Source organism: Lathyrus oleraceus, chromosome 6 (assembly GCF_024323335.1).
Source record: "Lathyrus oleraceus cultivar Zhongwan6 chromosome 6, CAAS_Psat_ZW6_1.0, whole genome shotgun sequence".
NCBI classification, from domain to species: Eukaryota; Viridiplantae; Streptophyta; class Magnoliopsida; order Fabales; family Fabaceae; genus Lathyrus; species Lathyrus oleraceus.
The window spans coordinates 288,778,422-288,795,886 of record NC_066584.1 but is presented as its reverse complement, the minus strand read 5'-3'; the positions used below and the strand labels follow the sequence as shown (position 1 = coordinate 288,795,886).

The 17,465-nt window shown below is 37.3% G+C and overlaps 1 non-coding gene across 1 annotated transcript; it reads right to left on the bottom strand.

Annotated features, from left to right (window-relative positions):
• Positions 1-16,610: 16,610 nt before the first annotated feature.
• LOC127099280 (small nucleolar RNA R71) lies at positions 16,611-16,717 on the bottom strand. The gene has a single exon (XR_007793803.1). It is a non-coding gene; the product is annotated as a small nucleolar RNA R71 (small nucleolar RNA).
• Between the last annotated feature and the right edge of the window lie 748 nt (positions 16,718-17,465).

The following is a 17,465-nucleotide window of genomic DNA, read 5'->3' as shown; positions in this document are numbered from 1 at the left end:
TTAATTGGACAAAATCTAATTAATTAATTTGTTATAATTAAAAGAGAAAGAATTAAGTGACGGTGTTGATATAATTGATTGAATTGAATTGGTGACAATGTGCTCAGAAACCGGTTTGTACGAAATGACAACACAATCAATGTCATTCGCAAGATTATAACGCGGTGAAATTTTCTATTAATTTAGTGAAATTTTGGCGGCATAACGACATCTAAAAGTCGAACCCATAGATTTAATTTAATTTAGCAGAATGAAATGAAATATCAACAACAGTAGCATATCTATAATTTATTTACAATGTTTACAAATTATTTAAAGTATGTAGGAGGTGCAATGGCTAATGGGCCCAAGATACACAACAGAAATCGAACACTTCAATATAAATTCAATATCATATTAACATACAATAATAAAAATAAACAAAATTTGAAAAAATTTATTTTGTAAAAAACAAACATAAAATAACTATATCATTTTCTTCCTGTAAAAACAAAGTGAGAAATCCAAAGGAAGTTTTCATCTTAGTAACTTTCAGGCAGTATCATAAAAAGTCTAAAGATCATAACCTTAAACCGAAAGGCAGGGGAAGAAAGGTTACCGGAATGAAGGCTTCTGCTACAACACACGAACAATTTCACTTGGTGTCGAATTCCTTCGCATTATGTTTGTCGGAGTTGCGGCGGTAAGTTAATGCACTATTGGAATCCCTTCGGAATGTTTGTTGGTGTTGTTGCCGACACATAACAAACGTAATCTTGGTGCATTGACGAAGTTATTGAGTCCACAACAAAATGAATATGTCGGCATCACAAACACGCACAAGATGAGAAAACTCAAACTTTCAACTCTTCGAACCAACTTGAAATTAAAACTACAATTTCCTGTTAGTAACATAGTTCTCCATTTTAAAAGTAGCTTTTATATTCCATTATTATTTATGGATACCAAGTGCTAAAACATTTGTCCATAAAGATACTCAACTAACATTGATTAAAGAACATATGCATTCAACAACTCACAATATTAGATTAACAAAAACAGAATATAAGAATTGCAACCAAAGGAAACATGAGACCGCATTAGGTTCAACATAAGCAGGTTCATATCAAACAAACCCTTGCAATATAATAGGAATTTTTAAATTATCCAAAATGACACAACAACAATGATCATGAATGGAATCAACAACATCCAAAGTAGTGGCAACAACATATAATAACGAAACAAATTTGTTCAAGTCGAATCGTTAACCAGTGATTGAACCTGAAATTTAACAGCACAATATTAAAACAAAGTCAAACAGGTCCAAATCTTAATTTCAATGGTGAACAGAGGTAAGTGAGAATAAGTTGCTACGAATTGGAGAAAATGGTGATGGAGATTTTCCGGTGGATGTTGTTCGGCGAAGTGAAGTGCGGTGATCGAAACGGAAGTGTGTTTGGATATTAAATGAGTGGTTCGTTGAGAAGAAGGAGATCGGAGGTGTGTAAGTTACGGCGAAGTTAACACAGTGAGGTGTGGTGGAGGAAGGGGTTTTCGTCGGAAAATGGAATGGAAAGGAGGTGTGCATTGAGGAAATGGAGAGTTGTTGTTGCCGGCGTTACTGCGGCGGAGGGTTTTTGGAAGATGATGGTGGCGGAGATTCCGGGTAGTGGCTCTCGCGGTGGCCATGGAGGAATGTATGGAGAAGAAGGTGAATGGAGGTTTGGTGGAGGAAAATGGAGGAGAATGAAAGGTGGAAAGGGTGTGAAGCGGAAGAGTAACGGTTGGACAAACGGTTGGGTATTATGAGTATGGTGGTTTGTGAGTCAGGAGTAAAAAGTTTTCGTTTTTTGGAAAGAAGCAGAGGAGTGTTGTTACCTTTTTTTTATTCTTTTCTCTCTTTTCCTTTCAATAGAGAGAGTTAGTATAATTTTGGAGAGGGTAGTGTCCGTTAACGTGTGTGACAGCTCATGAGGGAGAGAGTTTTTAAGTGCTAGCTGTGTTTTGACAGCTCATGAGAGAGTTTGTGAGTGGACCGTTGGGGAGATGGAGTCCTTTTCAAATTAGCTGGAAAATGAAGATGCCTCTTTAATTTCAAAAACCTGTAAAGTTAAGTTAAGAGGATGCGTGGCTCAACCTTACTGGAGGAGAAACAAGATATTTTGATTTTCTAGTTTTCTTTGCCAATTTTTATTCAATTAATTTTATTTTTTTGATTGGATGAAATGAAGTGGGAAAGGATTGCAATCATGGGTCATTGATTAATTTGAATCGACGATCCTGATTGACTCAAAGAAGCACAACTAATTTAAAATGGCAAAGTTGCCCCTTCTAGACGATTTAATTGATTTAAATGGAATTAAATCATTTAATTCAAATAAAATTCACAACTTTTTAAAAAACCATGATAAAATTAAAATAAGAATATGGAAAACTCTATTTATTTAATTTGACTATTTTGGTGAAAGAACAGAATTAAAACGACTAAAAATGAATAAAAGTCGGGCGAAAATTTGCTCGAAAAATTAAATCGGATGCATGAAAATGATTAGTGCAAATATACTTATTGAAAAAATACAGCGGTTTTTTAAATTTTGAATTAATTTTTCACCGGTTAAAAGTCTCAGACGGATTAAAATGCGACTGAAAAAGTCACGAAAAATATTACGAGTACACCATATTAAACTATGTGAATTATAGATTAATAATACTGACGTCTGCAAGTTTGATTTCGAAACTTTTTATCTGCTGATTTTGCACGTACTTGAGGAATGATTTAACCAAATTGTCTGTATTTTCAAGAATTTATTCCGACTGATATTTTAGATATTATTAATGATGAAATGCATGTCATGCTGTACAACTAATGCAAATTAAAAATGAAATCAAATTTATGAAAATGTTAAAATGTCTGGACTAAATTGGGGTATGACACAAACCATACGGTTCACAAACCTCAAAGCCAAGGACTAGGGTTTTGATGAACCGTAGATCAGAAAGCTAAACCAGCAGAGCACCTGAATACTAATTATCCATGATTAGGGTTTCAAACAAAGCCCAAAGCTCCACAGGGAACACCTCAAACCATGGACCCATAATTAGGGTTCAAAAGTCAGGTTAATTATACAGAAGGTCAAACACAAGATCCCATAGGAGCAATGTCAAGAATCAGGGTTTCATCCCATAAGGTGTGCAATACCACCGCCTTCAAGCAAAGCCCTTGTTTTTACCAACCATAAACCTTGAATCTATGATGCCTGTTAGCAAGTGTTAATTAAGAACGGATGATGCACCTGAATGAAATATGAATGAGTCTCAAGCCATGAGTCAGATGAGAAGCGAAAAGGGAGGGAAAATTTTGGGGTACAACAGTACCAAGTCTAGTCGAAATAAGCTTTGGAGTAAGGAAAGCTTCCCATACCTTATTCGCCAATAGCAGGAAACTTTCTGGTGAACCATTTAGGCCCATGAGTTCTATTGACGAAAGGAGACACTTGAAGGAGAAGAGCGATCCAAAATGCAGCGAAATTTAAAAATTTCTCCTTTACTGATCCTTACGAATGGGCATGATCAGTGATAGAATCGTTACCTCTTGTGGCGATTGTAACCTTTGATGCAGATCTACGGAGCGATCACGAACGTCGAACGATGACAACGCCTCTACTCAGTCCACACGAATGGATTCCTTCAATCTCAGTGCTAGCTGCTACAAATGAAGGCTTTGAGTGAGAGAGAGAGAGAGAAACAAAATTTCAACTGCACAAATGCTTCTACACAAGAGTTCTATTTATAGAACCACTTGTGTGGGCTGCAAGCTAAAAAGCCCACTCAAGTGTATATGGCCCATATCTTATATTATGCAATAATCACTTAAGCGCGTGGTACCTTACCATATTTCGTATTCTACTTAAGTACACCGTACCTTACGATGTTCTACAGTTCACTTAAGGGCACCGTACATTACGATATTCCTTAGTTACACTATCTCTCATCAATCCGTCCTTTTGTGTGTGACCCTGTAGGTTTTCGCGGCATTGGCAATTATATTAAATCACGTATTTAACATAATAAATAGTGAGCGATATCTAGCAACACATCACTGCTACCCAAGACACAAAAATGTCATGTGATCTGACAAATCCTTTTGTGATAATACTTATGTGTACATTTACCCTTTTGCCCTTATGTCTATATTGAACACAAGGCATAAATCGTGTCATCCTTGTCCAGTTCAATATTGGTCCCATAGACATTTATCCTATTACGCAGGATGGACAAATTCCATCTAGGTCACTCATGTCCCTTAGCATGCTTCGTGGAGTACCCATCAACTATCTTTATGGTCATCCAGTTACGGACAATGTTTGATCAGCAATAAGGCACTTGACTCTACATCTAGGGTCCGTAGTGGTTTCAGGTCAAAGGGTGGTATACACCATTATCACCATGAGAATAACTTATGACACTTTGCATAACATTCTATATAGTATTCTCATAACGGGTCAATCCAGTATAAATATTACTCTTAATATTCATACATATGTTTAAGACTTGATAACTCCTTATCCATGATCCATGAGATGTGATCATCAGTCTATATACATAATAGTCTTAATGCTTTAATGTTATCTCACTTCACAATAAAGCTCGACTATGGATACTTTAAGAATAATGTCCTTATGTTTAATGTGATCTCATGATTAAGTCACACTTGATACATTAAACGGACTAGCTATTCTAGGGACTTTATTAAACAAACATAATAAAGAAAAAGCCTTTTATTATTAATAAATAATTCGATACAAGTACCAAAAGTATTGGCCTCTAGGGCTTACACCAACAATATCCCACTAGCACTAGAGCCAATCAGGCATACCCCTAATGCCCATAGATCTAGTATGGCCATCATGCTTCAGCTGCGCAAGAGGCTTTGTCAATGGGTCAGCAATATTGTCAAGTGTAGGTACTCTGCATATTTTCACATCTCCTCTATCTATTATCTCTCGAATGAGGTGATAACGCCTAAGTATGTGTTTGGATCGTTGGTGAGATCTAGACTCCATAGCTTGTGCGATAGCACCATTGTTATCACAATAGAGACCAATGGGATCCACAATGCTAGGAACTATGCCAAGTTCACTAATGAACTTTTTGATCCAAACAACTTCCTTTGTTGCACTTGAGGCAGCAATATACTCGGCCTCGGTTGTAGAATCAACAACGGTATCTTGCTTTGAACTTTTCCAGCTCACAGCACCACCGTTTAAGCAAAACACATAACCAGATTGCGATCTAAAGTCATCCTTATCTGTCTGGAAGCTAGCATCGGTGTATCCAATTACAACCAGGTCTTCCTGACCTCCATATATCAAGAATGAGTCCTTAGTCCTTCTCAAATACTTAAGGATATTCTTGACAGCTGCCCAATGAGCATCACCAGGATCATATTGGTACCTACTCGTTGCACTTAAAGCATACGAGACATCTGGTCGAGTATATAACATGGCATACATGATAGATCCTATTGCATATGCATATGGAATCTTATTCATGCGATCCCTTTCTTCCCTAGTTGAAGGGGATTGTGTTTTTGATAGACACATGCCATGTTGCATAGGTATGAATCCTTCTTGGAATCATGCATATTAAAGCGTCTCAGCACTTTGTCTATGTATTTACTCTGACTTAGGCCAAGCAGTTTTTGTGATCTATCTCTATAGATTCTGATTCCTAATATATAGGCTGCTTCACCTAGGTCCTTCATAGAAAAGCATTTCCCCAACCAAGACTTTACTTGTTGCAGGGTAGGGACATCGTTTCCAACGAGTAATATGTCATCTATATATAATACCAGGAAAACGATCATGCTCCCACTAACCTTCTTGTAGACACAAGGCTCATCTTCGTTCTTGATGAATCCATATTGTTTTACTGTTTCATCAAAACAAAGATTCCAGCTTCTGGAAGCTTGCTTCAATCCATAGATTGATCTTTGTAACTTACATATCTTTTGGGCTTCTTCTTGTATGTCAAATCCTTCAGGTTGTGTCATGTACACATCCTCAAGAAGATTCCCATTAAGGAAAGCGGTTTTGACATCCATCTGCCATATTTCATAATCATGATATGCAGCGATAGCAAGTAAAATCCGAACAGATTTAAGCATTGCAACTGGTGAAAAGGTTTCATCATAGTCAACCCCATGAATTTGTTTATATCCTTTTTCAACCAGTCTTGCCTTATAGGTATGTACCTTACCATCCATGTCAGTCTTCTTTTTGAAGACCCACTTGCATCCTATAGGGTTAACTCCTACAGGAGGCTCTACCAAGGTCCAAACTTGGTTTGTGTACATGGAATCCATTTCAGATTTCATGGCTTCTAGGCACTTCTCAGACTCGGGACCAATTATGGCCTCTTGGTAGGTCACAGGCTCATCTTGATCCATGAGTAACACATCACCTTGATCAATTATGAGATATCCATATCTCTCAGGTAGGTGATGTATCCTGCTTGACTTATGCTGGTCTTGTTCTACTTGAGCAGGTTGCTCTTCCACAACTACTTGTGTTTCCTGCTTTAATTCCCCCATAGGTGTATCAATGCTTTGTGATTCTTGAATTTCTTCAAGCTCTACTTTCCTCCCACTGATTCCTTTGGAAATAAAATCCTTTTCTAGGAAAACTCCAGTTCAAGCGACAAACACTTTGCCCTCAGAAGGATTGTAGAAGTAATACCCTCTTGTTTCTTTAGGATACCCCACAAATAAGCATTTGTCATATTTGGGCTCAAGCTTAGTTGAAATTTGTCGTTTCACATAAACTTCGCAACCCCAAATCTTCATGTAAGACATATGTGGTTTCTTACCACTTCATATCTCATATGGTGTCTTCTCAACCTTTTTGGATGGAACACGGTTAAGTGTGTAAGGTGCTGTCAATAGTGCATGTCCCTAAAAGGAGTTTGGAAGATCGGCGTGACTCATCATGGATCGGACCATGTCTAACAGGGTTCGATTTCTTCTCTCAGATACACCATTCCATTAGGGTGTTCCAGGAGGAGTAAGTTGGGATAGGATCCCACACTCTTTCAGATGGTCATCAAACTCTAGGCTTAAATACTCACCACCTCGATCTGATCGAAGAGTTTTAATATTCTTACCTAGTTGGTTTTGTACTTCATTCTTGAATTCCTTGAACTTTTCAAAAGACTCTGATTTGTGTTTCATTAAATACACATAACCATATCTACTGAAATCATCCGTAAATGTGATGAAGTATTGAAAACCTCCTCTGGCTGGTATGTTCAGTGGTCCACATACATCAGTATGTATGAGGGCCAATAGATCATTAGCTCTTTCACCTTTTCCTGTGAATGGAGACTTTGTCATCTTTCTAATTAAACAAGATCTTCATGTCTCATATGATTCATAATCAAAAGAGTCCAAGATTCCATCTTTATGGAGTTTGGAAATGCGTTTCTCATTTATGTGGCCTAATCGACAATGCCAAAGGTAAGTTGGATTTAACTCATTAGGTTTCATCCTTTTAGTATCAATGTTATAAATAGGCATTTCAAGATCAAGGACATATAGTCCATTGTTCATTTGTGCAATAGCATAGAATATATCATTCAAATAAATTGAACAACAATTGTTCTTTATTATAAATGAAAAACCAAACTTGTCCAAACAAGAAACGAAAATAATATTCCTGCTAATTGCAGGTACATAATAGCAGTTCTCTAACTGAATTATTAAACCACTAGGTAAAGTCAATACATAAGTTCCTACAGCTAAAGCAACAACCTTTGCTCCATTGCCAACTCGTAGGTCAACTTCACCTTTTGCCAAATCTCTACTCCTTTTTAGCCCCTGCACATTGGTACAAATGTGAGAACCGCATCCAGTATCTAATATCCATGATGCAGAAGTAGATAAATTAATTTCAATAACAAAAATACCTGAAGTTGAAGTCTCTACTCCATTCTTCTTATCTTCCAGGTACTTTGGGCAGTTTCTCTTCCAGTGTCCGATCTTACCGCAATGGAAGCAGGTGCCTTCCTTTGCTATGCCTCCACTAGGCTTCAAAGCAGCAACAGTGGGTTTGGGTTTTGCAACTTCCTTGCCTTTCCCTTTATCACCCTGCTTGGTGGGTCTTTTGTTCTGACTCATTCCATTTCCGATCATCAGAATGGACTTCCCTTTTGACTTCAGATTCTGCTCAGTAGTTTATTAACATGGTTAGCAGTTCAGGAAGAGATTTTTCGATATCATTCATATTGAAATTTAGGGAAAATTGACTGAATCTATCTGGCAACGATTGGAAGATCAAATCAGTCGCAAGTACCTTTCCGAGGGGAAAACCCAACCTCTCAAGGTTTTCTACATACCTAATCATCTTGAGCACATGGGGGCCTACAGGTGCTCCCTTAGATAACTTGCCTTGAAAAAGGGCTTTTGAAACTTCAAACCTTTCATGCCTTGCTTGCTCTTGATAGAGCATCTTCAGGTGTTCGATCATATCGAACGCTGCCATGTTCTCATAATGCTTTTGCAACTCTGAGTTCATGGTAGCTAGCATGAGACAAGGAGTTTCATTGGCATCATCGGCATGCTTCTTATAAGTATCTCTTTCTGCCTTAGGTGCAGAACTAGGAGGTTCCTCTTCAGGAACAGGTTTCTCCAAAACATACAACTTTCTATCATGTTTGAGGACAATCCTCAGATTTCGGTGTCAATCCAGAAAATTTTTCCCAGACAATTTTTCCTTGTCAAGGATTGATCGCAAAATGTTGTTAGAGGTGTTTGTTGTCATGGTAATCTACATGAAAATAATGAAAATATAAGTATCAATAACATATTTAATTAGGCCCTTAATTAAATATGCTCCCACTATTTTACTCAAAACAAATGACCCTCACCATTTGATTCAGAAAATCCCGTTGGAAGATATTCTAGTGGGTCGAGATCCACATTTCACTTTGTTTTAAGTACGCGTAGGAGAATTACACAAAACTAGGTTATTTAGGTAGGAGTTCCTTCCAATTGTATCTAATACAACTCTCAAATATTTTAGTTGGATGAATAACTCCTTATTCCAATCCATCACATGGATCATTTCCAACTCTTGCATCTAAACATATATAATCTTATTATAATTTGTTTAGTTAAGTTTGACCCATTGTTTTAGCAATTGGATATTAAAATTATCCCATCATACCTTACTAATATAGAACATGCACCTCGCGTAGGCGAAACCTACATTATTCGATACTAGTCTTGATGAGTGCTAAAACTTGGAAAGCATAAACTTAATATTTAATTTGAGGGAATTTGCAATTATTCTGATCTCACCGGCTTATCTATCATATAAATCGTCTCTCACATGCATCAACATACATTCATATGCATCAACATACATAATGAAACAATTATGGCCCCTAGCGCAATTGTTCTCCCAAGCCAATGAGAGAACCTAAACTAACCTAATAACGATCTAAGCTTCTCCAAGCAAGATCTTCAAGGTTTTCCTCCTTTGATATTGAATTCTTCTCTTTCTTCATAACATTACATTATATAAAAGAAACTCGTTTTACATACGAGGGAGTGAGATGATAAAAGAAGTTACATTAAGAGATTAAAAGAGAGGCACGACACGTAGGTCGTATTTTAAAAATCCAAAACAAAATAAAGGAAAACTAAGGCCATAACCGATCACCACAAGACAATAAACACATTATTATTATTAATTTTAATTCTTTTACTTAATTAAAACCTGATTAAATTTTTGTGACCGATCACACTATGCAGAGTTAGTCGGGGGTCCGCTGCCCGGTCAGCGGGAATGGGGGTTCGCATCAACACTTGATACTTTAAAGGATAACTCTTGCACAGTCACAACCCTAATCGTATAACTCTTTGACAACACAACCCTTGTGCCGTCATTAACCCTAATGCACCAATTTCAGACCGTCAAACACATCTCAATTGTTGATTCAGTATAATTGATCAACACGTCATTGCTTCACCATACTAATGTCGGATCAAGAAGAAAACGACCATCGATAGCTCAAAGGAAAACAACCATTAAGTGTTTGAATGAACGAAACAGAAACAGTATATCATATATACCGTATTTTGCATCAGGATTACTCATATCATATATATAACTTGATTGATCTCAATTGTATAACCTATGGACGATCGATGTATCGCTGTTGTACCATACTAATGTCGGATTCCGAAGCATAGTCAACATCAATCATCCAAATCGTACACACATGATGCAAAATTTAATTACTCGTTTATTCTGTGATTCATTCTGTCTTTTAATCGTATTAATACATTAAATACAGAAAACAAACAGCTATCAGATGCATGGTTTCGTAAGTGGCTCTGATACCACTGAAGGAGAAGAGCGATCCAAAACGCAGGGGAATTTAAAAATTTCTCCTTTAGTGATCCTTACGAATGGGCATGATCATGGATAGAATTGTTACCTCTTGTGGCGATTATAACCTTTGATGCAGATCTACGGAGCAATCACGAATGTTGAACGATGACAACGCCTCTACTCAGTCCACGCGAACGGATTCCTTCAATCTCAGTGCTAGCTGTTACGAATGAAGGCTTTGAGTGAGAGAGAGAGAGAAACAAAATTGCAACTGAACAAATGCTTCTACACAAGGGTTCTATTTATAGAACCACTTGTGTGGGCTGCAAGCTAAAAAGCCCACTCAAGTGTATGTGGCCCATATCTTATATTATGCCAAAATCACTTAAGCGCGTATTACCTTACCATATTTCGTATTCTACTTAAGTACACCGTACCTTATGATGTTCTATAATTCACTTAAGGGCACCGTACATTACGATATTCCTTAGTTACATTATCTCTCATCAATCCGCCCTTTTGTGTGTGACCATGTAGGTTTTTGCGGCATTGGCAATTATGTTAAATCACGTATTTAACATAATAAACAGTGAGTGATATCTAGCAACACATCACTGCCACCAAAGACACGAAAATGTCATGTGATCTGACAAAACCTTTTTTGATAATACTTATGTGTACATTTACCCTTTTGCCCTTATGTCTATATTGAACACAAGGTATAAACCGTGTCATCCTTGTTCAGTTCAATATTGGTCCCATAGACATTTATCCTGTTACGCAGGATGGGCAAATTCCATCTAGGTCACTCATGTCCCTTAGCATGCTTCGTGGAGTACCCATCAACTATCTTTATGGTCATCCAGTTACGGACAATGTTTGATCAGCAATAAGGCACTCGACTCTACATCTAGGGTCCATAGTGGTTTCAGGTCAAAGGGTGGTATACACCATTATCACCATGAGAATAACTTATGACACTTTGCATAACATTCTATATAGTATTCTCATAGCGGGTCAATCCAGTATAAATATTACTCTTAATATTCATACCTATGTTTAAGACTTGATAACTCTTTATCCATGATCCATGAGATGTGATCATCAGTCTATATACATAATTGTCTTAATGTTTTAATGTTATCCCACTTCACAATAAAGCTCGACTACGGATACTTTAAGAATAGTGTCCTTATGTTTAATGTGATCTCATGATTAAGTCACACTTGATACATTAAACGGACTAGCTATTCTAGGGACTTTATTAAACAAACATAATAAAGAAAAAGCCTTTTATTATTAATAAATAATTTAATACAAGTACCAACAGTATTAGCCTCTAGGGCTTACACCAACACCACCGTGGGAGTGAAGTATTGGCCTCTAGGGCTTACACCAACACCATTTGGGGAAGTTGAGTACCTTCAACACGCCTATTCTAAATGGTTTCATCAGCGCCGTTGGGTTTTTCGACATCTAGAGAAAGTTCAAACATGGAATTAAGCCAAAGTTGGAGCAACAAATATGGTCCATCCAGTAGCAGGTTATCATTGGGTTTGAGGTTTTTTAGGAATTCAGTGGCTAACCCTAAGGATTTGTAGAGGGATCCTAGTATCAATTGGCTAAGGAAAATATCACGGCCTTTGTGTAGTTGGTTAGCTAAGGTCAAGTATCTTTTTGCTACCTTCAAGGATTTGCAGCAAAAAATAAATCTCGACAACCACAAAGCAAGAAATGCGATGTGTTCTTCATCAAATATTTCGTCAATATTAGTGACATGATAATCTTCGATGTATTTTCCAAAGATGGCACGATTTGTGTTGAAATTTATGGTGTCCTCGTCACTCTCATTGGTATCAAAGTTTTCTCCAGTTGGGCGAAGGCCAGTGATGGCCGCTATGTCTAAGAGGGTGGGTGTCACCATCCCACAAGGAAGTTGGAAGGTGTTGGTGGTACTTTCCCAGAAGTAAAACGAGGAGACCATCATATTTTGGCAATAAGGAAGACCATACCTCAATAGTTGAATCAGATCATAGATTCCTTTGGACTTCCATGTATCACTCATTTTTGCTTTGATTTTATTCAGCCAATGATATAATCCTCATTACTTTTAGGGGTGTCATACCCTAATTTTAAACCCTAAGATCCCATATATCATTTGCATCATTTCACACAAACAAGGTCACATCTGGGTCCTTCCCCTTAACCATCTTTGGGTTTGCTTTTGCAGGGATCACCAAGCACCTCTTTGATGGTGTTTTACCTTTGTGTTTATTTGATTAATTTCTTATCTAACCACTAATAAAAATACCAAAAATATGTATTATTTCCTTAAGTCTATTGTGCAAGGTAGGGATTTTCAATCAAGATCATCTCAAAGTTTTGTGGCTCACTTCTCAAAGAAGGTCAAAGGTTCATGTGTTTATTTTCATGCCTTCTTCAACAAGAAACTTCAAGCTTTGAGAAATTTAATCAAGAGATAATTAAGGATACCTTATTTTGATTTAATATGATCACCCATGTGATTTGAAATGCAAGAAAAATCCAAGTACAGAAGCTTGTTCCAAGAGGTTTGACCAAAAATCAACCATTTGAAGTCAATGTTACAAGGATCACAAATCCTTCAACTATCAACATTTTTTAATGCTTCTTTTTTCATATAAATCTTCTAAACAGCCTATATAACTTCTCTTTACATGATAAGAGCCAATTATGCTTGGAGGGTCATCAAAAGTTTGGAGACATTATAGGTCATTTGTGGACAATGGACTTTTCCCAATTATGCTTCTTTTTTCAAGTGACTTTTTCCCAACTTTCAAAGATCATAACTTCTTCAATTTTCAACATATTAGGATGTTTCTTTTTGCACAGTGACATTTGTGATACCCTTTACAAGTTTTCTTAAAGGACCAAGCTCAAAATATGCTTGGAAGGCCATGGAATACATTGAGACATTACAAGTCATTTTTAGCCATGAAGCACTCAAATATTTCTAAGTTATATGATAAGTGTTTCATGCCAACTTCAACATGACAATGTAATCTTTTCCATGATGTTAATACATTTCCAAAAGAATGGGATTAAAAAGCCTCCTAAGCAGGGTGCCCCATTGGGTTGAACATGGTGACTTGTAACTGAAGAAATTGCCATTGGCTAAGTTTTGAACTTCACTAATCTCAACTCCAATCCCAATTAGCATGTGTTTTGGACCTAAACATGTTTAACCAAGTCTCTAGAAGTTAATTGACCCTTACAACACATCATTTGGCTGAGTTTTGATGAGTTTCAAGTCACACTTTTCTCACATTCGGATCAAATTCGTTTTACACAAATTCTGCATCATTTCACACGTATTTGGATCCAATCAAATTCCCTATAAATAGAGGGATCTATTACCTTCATTTCCAAGATTTTGAGAGCCAAGAAATCCTTGCTGCAACTTGAAAATTTTCCAGAAAATTCAACTATCGTGCTTTGAGTTCCATCTTGTTTCAATCTAATTTCTTAATTCCATTAGCATCTTAGGCATCCTCTGAAACTTTTGTAACAATTCCCAAGTTTTGATACCCTCTGAAGTGATCTAACTAGATCAAGCTTCATCAAATTCTGATCACCATTTGGACAAGGTAGTTTTGATAATCATTTGAACTCAAACAAGTTACCACAATGTAGTCCTTCACTCTCTGATGCTTTCCCCTAACTGATCTGGTGTTGATTGATCGTGTTCATCATTTAATTTAATTTTCCGTGGCTTGCTTGTTTCTGAAATTTCTTTGAAATTCCCTTTCCTCAATTTAGATAAACGAATTTGAGGCATAAGGTGGAATTCGTGATGAGAAGAGGATCATAATGGTGGTGGTCTCATTTTCTGAATTTACCAAACGATGAAACTTCAATGAGAGATCACCGAAGAAGATGACCGGAGTTTTCTCAGGTTGTCTGAATTTGGTCAGAGACGTTGGAAGAATGAAGTGTTATGATTGGTTGGATTTAAATTGGATCCTGTGTTTGGCTTGTAGCGCGTTCCATCGTGTTCTCTAACATATGAAGTGTTGGATCTGCCACGTTAATAACGCGAAAACGTATCGTATTTTTGGCTTCATATGCATTGCTTTTTACTTGATTAACACTTATTATTACACAGTATTTTACATTTATTGCAGGTATTTATCAAATGAAAGGTTTACATCAAGGAAAGTGGAAAATAGTAAAAAGGAAAGAAAAAGAGAAGAAAATGGAGAAAAATAGAGGTAATTGGCCACCCCACTAAATGGGTTTGTGGCGCCCATCACCTAGAGGTGTGGCTCCCGTCACATGGAATAAAGGAGGTGGTGGCGCCCGCCACCAAGCATAAAAAGATGTGGCGCTCAACCCTACAATTGTGGCGCTCGCCACGGAGTAAAGGACTAGGGTTGTGGCAACCGCCACAACCTAGTCTTTCCTACTTTTTCTCCATGATTCTAGCCACGACTCCACTCATCTTCAGCTACAAATTAGGGATGTGGAAAATATATAAGGAGGACAGTTTCTACATGCCTCTTTCTCTCTCTCTCTCTCTCTCTCTCTCTCTCTCTCCTTCTAGTTTTCAATCTACGGATTATTTTTAGTCAGAATTATTTTCTTTTAGTTTCCTAGGCAGTTTTTCTTACTTTGTAAAATTGATAGTTTCTCCACATCGGGGACTATTGCAATTTATTTTACGCATTTGAATTCAATTGTAACATTTACTCATTGCCAAAGTCTGCCGATATTATTTTAATCGAAGAATCAAGATTCAGTTCCAGTTCTCAATTCATAATCCAGGTTTTATTTTGATTGCTATTTTATTTATTTATGCCTTATTGCATGTTTGATTTTCCAAATACCATGTCTGTTATTGGATCCATGTCCGGCTAAACCCTTAGGTATCAGTATGTAAAGACCATCGAAATGATGGGATTCGTAAATAATTGGTGTTAGTTTTTATAAAACTTATTTTTCCGGTTTTTAGTTTCTTGTTTTAATCAAACTGTTTTTCGTACGAGAGTACAAAATAAACTAAGGTTACGGTCAACAAGAACGAGAGTTTGAGATTTTAACCAGATAGTTGAAACTAGGCATTAATCTTAAACACAGCGAGAGCGCTTTAGGATTAATCAGACTTTATTCATATTCAAAAATTACTTTTAAATTCAAAATGAGACCGCGAGAGCCAAGCATTCTGGTTTAGGAGTATGGTCAGAGTCAATAAAAACGAGAGTGTGAGACTAAGTCCTTTTTATAAATAATTTCTACTGAAGAATATTTTGACCAATAAGATTACACCAACTATCTATCGAATCCCCAAAGGTTGATGTGTTACATACCAATATCCCATCTATCTCATATCTTTATTAATATTCTATTTACGTTATAGCTATTTCTCTTCATCCCTCCAATCTTAGAACGATCATCATCCTTAAATTTACATAGTAACATTAGATAACGATACGTTCGATTATTAGTCCTTGTGGGTTCGATAATCTTTAAAACTACACGATAGGACTGTGCACTTGCAGTCACGATTCTGATAGACTTACTAAGTCGCGATCAAGTTTTTGGCGCCGTTGCCGGGGACTAATTTAGTTGATATCGTAACTCCAGTGTTGCCCAGTATATACTAAGGCAAACAATTCTTTTTCCGTTTCTACATTTGTCGAGTGTATGCCAAGTACTCGCTCTCAAGGCGAGAAATTAAAGCTACAATTCAACGAACCTGAGCGTTATCTTAGATTAGAACGCTGGATACGAGACTGGATACGGGAACATCGTATCAAGCTAAATCTTCTTGACCTTAACATCCCTACTTCTGAATCAGTTATTCAACCAGAGATGGCCGAAGGAGTGCAAAATCGTCCTCTTAAGTACTATGCAAACCCTTCGCAGGATGAACCACATAACAACATTGTTGCCCCTACCATCGAGGCTAATAATTTTGAGCTAAAACCTTCGTTGTTGTCAGCTGTACAGCAAAACCAATTTTCAGGAAGTCCCACGGAGGACCCGAACCTACATTTGTCAGTATTTTTGCAATACGCAGACACAGTGAAAGTGAATGGTGTCATCCCAGAAGCTATAAGACTACGTCTTTTCCCATTTTCATTAAGAGATAGAGCTAGAGCTTGGCTCCAGTCTCTACCATCCAACTCTGTCACTACGTGGAACGAGTTGAAGAAAGTCTTCTTAGCCCGATATTTCCCACCTAGTAAGACGACTATGCTAAGAGCCCAAATAAACAGGTTTAAACAAAAGGATAACGAATCACTTTTTGAAGATTGGGAGAGATACAAAGACATGATGAGGCTATGCCTACATCACGGTCTAGAAGAATGGCTGATAATCCACACCTTTTATAACGGTCTCTTGTACAATACAAGATTGACAATAGACGTCGCCGCAGGTGGCGCACTGATGGATAAACCATACAATGAGGCCTATCCACTCATTGAAAGTATGGCCCAGAATCATTACCAATGGGGAAGAGAAATAACCTCTATAGAGAAACCTCAAACGAAGGGCGGCATGTACAAATTAAGCAGTCTTGACCATGTCAACACCAAGGTAGATGCTCTTACTCAAAAGATAGACAACTTGACCATAACACCAGCAGCCACCATGGCTGCCGTAGCACCAAATTGCGAGATATGTGGAGTTCAAGGGCATACTGCCCCAGAATGTCAACTCTTGACAGGAACCTCCACAGACCAGGTGAACTATGCTCAAGGAAACCTTTACTCAAACACCTATAATCTAGGTTGGAAGAACCATCCTAACTTTTTGTACAAAAACAATAATGCATTGTATGCACCTAACCAAGCACCTGCTGTACCACCAGGATATCATAAAGTTGCCACAAATACTCAAAATGCTCATAGGAAATCAAACTTAGAAATAATGATGGAAAACTTCATAGCTACCCAAGCCCAAACAAATAAGGTTTTCCTAAATCAAAATATACATATTAGTGAGCAAATCAAGCAGTTAGCAAACAAGGTAGACGCATTAGCCACCCACAATAAAATGTTGGAAACACAAATATCACAAGTGGCTCAACAACAAGCATCTACTGCT